The sequence below is a fragment of the Cervus canadensis genome, chromosome X (genome assembly GCF_019320065.1).
Source record: "Cervus canadensis isolate Bull #8, Minnesota chromosome X, ASM1932006v1, whole genome shotgun sequence".
NCBI lineage: Eukaryota > Metazoa > Chordata > Mammalia > Artiodactyla > Cervidae > Cervus > Cervus canadensis.
In genome coordinates this window covers 37610713-37615784 of record NC_057419.1, presented here as the reverse complement: position 1 = coordinate 37615784, position 5072 = coordinate 37610713, and the positions used below count along the sequence as shown (strand labels likewise).

The following is a 5072-nucleotide window of genomic DNA, read 5'->3' as shown; positions in this document are numbered from 1 at the left end:
GACCATTGGAAGCTGACAATGACCAACTGAGAGCATTGAAGTTGATCCTCGTACAACTATATGAGAGGTTGCCAAAGAACTCAATGTCAACCATTCTAAGGTTGTTCAGCATTTGAAGCAAATTGGAAAAGTGAAAAAGCTCGATAAGTGGGTGCCTTGTGAGCTGACCGAAAAAAAAAAAATAATCGTTTTGAAGTGTTATGTTCTCTTATTCTTTGCAGCAACAACGAACCATTTCTCAATCAGATTGTGACATGCAAAGTGGATTGTATATGACAACCAGTGACAACTAGCTCAGTGGTTGAACCACGAAGACACTCCAAAGCACTTCTCAAAGCCAACCTTACTCCATAAAAAGGTCATGGTCACTGTTTGGTGGTCTGCCGCCCATCTGATCCATTACAGCTTTCTGAATCCTGGCGAAACCATTACATCTGAGAAGTATGCTCAGCAAATCAATGAGATGCACTGAAAACTGCAATGCCTGCAGTTGGCATTGGTCAATAGAAAGAGGAGCCTATCTTTTCCATGACAATTTCTAACCACATGTCACACAACTAACACTTCAAAGTTGAATGAACTGAGCTATGTATTTTTACCTCATCTGCCGTATTCACCTGACCTCTCTCCAACCAACTACCACTTCTTCAAGCATCTCCATGCCTTTTTGTGGGGAAAATGCTTCCACAACTAGCAGGATTCAGAAAATACTTTCCAAGAGTTTGTTGAATCCCGAAGCATGGATTTTTATGTTATAAGAATAAACAAACTCTTTTTCTCATTGGCAAAAATGTGTTGATTGTTAATGGTTCCTATTTTGATTAATGAAGATGTGTTTGAGACTAGTTATAATGATTTAAATTTCACTGTGTGAAACTGCAAGTACGTTTGCACCAACCTAACAAATTTAAAGAAGCAAACTGCTAGGAAATAAACTGCCTTTGGAGAGTGCCATGTAGCAGGGAACTGCTGGTGGCCTCTAGGAGCTGAGAATCAGACCCATAACCACCACAAGAACTGAATTCTGCCAACTGTGTGAATTTGGAGGAGCATCCCAAGCTCCAGATGAGACCCCAGCCTTGGCCTATACCTTGATTTCAGCCCACTGAGATCCTAAGCAGAGAACTAAGCCCATCTGTGCTGGGACTCCTGACCCACAGAAACTATGAAATAATAAATGGGATTGTTTTAAGCTGATAAATTTGTGGTAATTTGTTATACAGCAATAGAAAATTACTTAAATTAACTCTTTTAGAGCTTCCAAGTTTTCTTCATGTCATTTTAAGTCAGTTCACTCCATCTTATTCCTTTGAAGTCAAGTTTTAAAATTTAGTATATGACTTTTAAGTATTTATTACCATTAAATCCCACCTTCTTGGTTTGGAATCAGTATTCTATGCATGTAGATTATTTGAGAAGTTTTATCTCCTGTTCTGTGAGTTCTTCTTGGATGGCCTTTCTCTGTCTTTTTCCTCTAATACACTATGGTTTGTTCTTTCTTTTGAGCTATATCATCCGGCCCCATCATTTAATGGCAAATAGATGGGGAAACAATGGAAAGAGTGACAGACTTTATTTTCTTGGGATCCACAATCAATGCAGATGGTGACTGCAGTCATGAAATTAAAAGATGCTTGCTCCTTGGAAGAAAAGCTATGACCAACCTATACAGCATATTAGAAAGCAGAGACATTACTTTGCTGACAGAGGTCCATACAGTCAAAACTATGGTTTTTCCAGTAGTCATGTATGGATGTGAGAGTTGGACCATAAAGAAAGCTGAGGGCTGAAGAATTGATGCTTTCAAATTGTGGTGTTGGAGAAGACTCTTGAGAGTCCTTTGGACTGCAAGGAGATCAAACCAGTCAGTCCTAAAGGAGATTAGTCCTGAATATTCATTGGAAGGACTGATGCTGAAGCTGAAACTCCAATACTTTGGCCACCTGATGTGAAGAACTGAGTCATTTGAAAAGACCGTGGTGCTGGGAAAGATTAAAGGAAGGAGGAGAAAGGGAACAATAGAAGATGAGATGGTTGGATAGCATCACCAACTTGATGGACATGAGTTTGAGCAAGCTCCAGGAGTTGGTAATGGACAGGGAAGTCTGGTGTGCTGCAGTCCATGGGGTTGCAAAGAATAGGACATGACTGAGTGACTGAATTGAGCTGAACTGAAGTCCCCTACTTCAAAGATGCGAATGTGCATACTATCAATGTCAGGTGTGTGTGAAATTGCAGCTTTCCTTCCATCTCCTATTGCCAATGATCCTTCAGCTCTACCATCTCCCACCTCCTCTCCCTCCTCCAGTCAGTAACTCTTCTTGCCTGTTCACTTGATGCTAGCCCCTGTATACCAGCTGTTGTACTGTATTATTGTACTTTTCAAGGTACTGTAAGATTTAAAATGTTTTCATTTTTTTGTTTGTTTTTAATGTATTATTTGTGTGAAAAGTAGTATAAAGTACTATATAGCCAATTGTGTCAGTTGGGTACCTAGGCTTATGAACACACTCTCAGAACGGAAGTCATTCATATGTAGGGGACTTACTGTATAGTAGTATTATTACAGTACATTGTGATTATCTGCTCACATGCTCATCTCTTCCACCAGACTATGAACTCCTCAAAGACAGGGACCTTGACTTTTCACATCTTAGTGCAGTGCCTGACGTAGCAGAAGCTCAATAATTCTTTTTGTTGTGTGGGTAAAATGAAAGAAGTGATCAATAATAGGAAATGCTTCATATGACTTAAACAGAAGAGGTCAAAGGAGAATATTGTCGTGGTCTGCGCACGGGTTGGAAAAGAATTTCCGGATATGAGGCAGTATGAAAGGAAAATAAAGTTTATTAGAGTGGGAGAGGGGAGAGTCGCTGCTAGCACAGTGGGCGGGCTTCCTGATAGTCAGGGAGAGCCAACATTGAAAGGTCCATTGGTCCATTTTTATAGCCAGGGTACAAGAAGCGAGATAGGGATCTTGTGGGTCATTTGCTGATTGGATGAGGCACATATACTGGGTGGGGGAAGAGTAAGGCAAATACCTTCTCCCTATATGGGGTAGGAGGGGAGACAGGTTATACTGCTCAGGAGGACCTGAAATTCTTGAATAGTTACAACATGGGAGAGGGCAAGGAGGATAAGGGTCTGTTTTTTTCTGTTCCTGCATTCCAAGACCCTCCTTGGTTTTTTCTGTTCTTCCATCCTTGGTACACCACAGATATGATTTGAGGTCTCCATGAAAATTTCAACCCCTCTCTAAGGTGAATTCTGCCCCTATTCTCTCACTTAGGGATAGAGTTATGATAATAAGCCTCCTTTTGTCCTTTGCATCTTATGGTGGCCCCTTTCCTGACCTAACTGTGCTTGACAGGTACATTTAGTTCAAGACTAATTCTGTACCCAATTACAACATGTGTGGGTACCACACCACCAAGCAATTCTCAGACACTAGCTGGGTGTCCTAAATTCAACACAATTCTGACACTATGAGCCTAGAGATAACATCAGATCCCACAGACTCAGTCCTACAAGACTGAGCCCCATCCAACTCAGACATCAACTCCAAATTCACATTGTCACCTCTGTTCAAGAATTGCCAGTTATAGAGTAAAGGTTCCAAAACACCCCTCCATGAGTTTAATTACTTTCTGGAGTAGTTCACAGAACTCAGAGAAGTATTTTACTTACTAGATTACCAGTTTATTATAAAAGAGTATAATTTAGGAACAGCCAGATGAAAGAAATGCATAGGGTATGAGGAAAGGGCATGGAGATTCCATCCATGCTCTCTCAGAGCACCCAGACCCAGAACCTTTAAACCCTGTCTTTTCGAATTGTTTCATTTTTTGTTTGTTTCTTTTTGACCATGCCACACAGCTTGAAGCATCTTCATGTCAGACTCTTTGGGACCCCATGGGTTGTAGCCTACCAGGCTCCTCCATCCACGGGATTTTCCAGGCAAGATTACTGGAGTGGGTTACCATTTCCTTCTCCAGGGGATCTTCCCGACCCAGGGATCGAACCCGGGTCTCCTGCATTGTAGGCAGACGCTTTACCATCTGAGCCACCAGGGAAGTCCTCAAACCCTGTCTTTTCGGATTGTTTCATTTTTTTGTTTCTTTTTGACCATGCCACACAGCTTGAAGCATCTTAGTTCCCCCACCGAGGATTGAACCCAGGCCCCCAGCAGTGAAGTACCAAATCCTAACCACTGGACTGCTAGGGAATTCCCTCTTTTGGAATTTTTATGGCAGCTTCATTACCCAGACACAGTTGATTAAATCATTGGCCACTGGGGATTGATTCATCCTCCAGAACCTTCCCCTCCCCCAAGGTCAGAGGGTGGGACTGAAAGTTGTTTCTCCTGGCACCCAGCCCCCATTCTTCCGCTAGGTCATTTATTATATTAACATAACAAAAGACACCTTGACTACTCTCCTCTTTTAGAGAATTCCAAGGATTTTAGGATCTCTGTGCCAGAAAGGAAGCAGAGAACACATCAAAATATCACAAAGATCCTCTCATGGCAGAAACTACTGAAGCCTGAGTACCTGAGTCACGGGTATGTACTCAGTCACTCAGTTGTGTCTGACTCTTTGCGGCCCCGTAGGCTGTAGCCTGCCAGGCTCCTCTGTCCAAGGAATTTCCCAGGCAAGAATACTGGAGTGGGGGTGTCATTTCCTCCTCCAAGGGATTCTCCTGACCCAGGGATCAAACCAATGTCTCTTTCATCTCCTGCATTGGGAGGCAGATTCTTCACTGTTAACGCCACCTGGGAAGCCCCCAAGTTACGGGTAGAATAAGCTAAATGCTCTTCACAGGGTAGAGAATTGTTGCCAGCTCCTCTTTCTGATATCTATACTAGTGCTTATTTCTTACTTTGTGATAGCAGACCCCTAAGAGTTGGGAATGGAATCAAGAAATGACACCCTCTGAACATAGTGTAACCATAGTGTCTTAGAAGACAAGGACATTTCTTAAATTTTTGTCCAGGAAACCTGAATATCTTCCCTAACCTAAGGAAGAGCTCAGAGTAATTCTCAGTTCTAACAGAGGGTATGGGGCTTATCCTC

The 5072-nt window shown here is 42.2% G+C and overlaps 1 non-coding gene across 1 annotated transcript; it reads right to left on the bottom strand.

The window, feature by feature from the left end:
• Positions 1-4001: 4001 nt before the first annotated feature.
• Positions 4002-4073, bottom strand: TRNAC-ACA. Its single transcript has one exon. It is a non-coding gene; the product is annotated as a tRNA-Cys (tRNA).
• Positions 4074-5072: the final 999 nt, after the last annotated feature.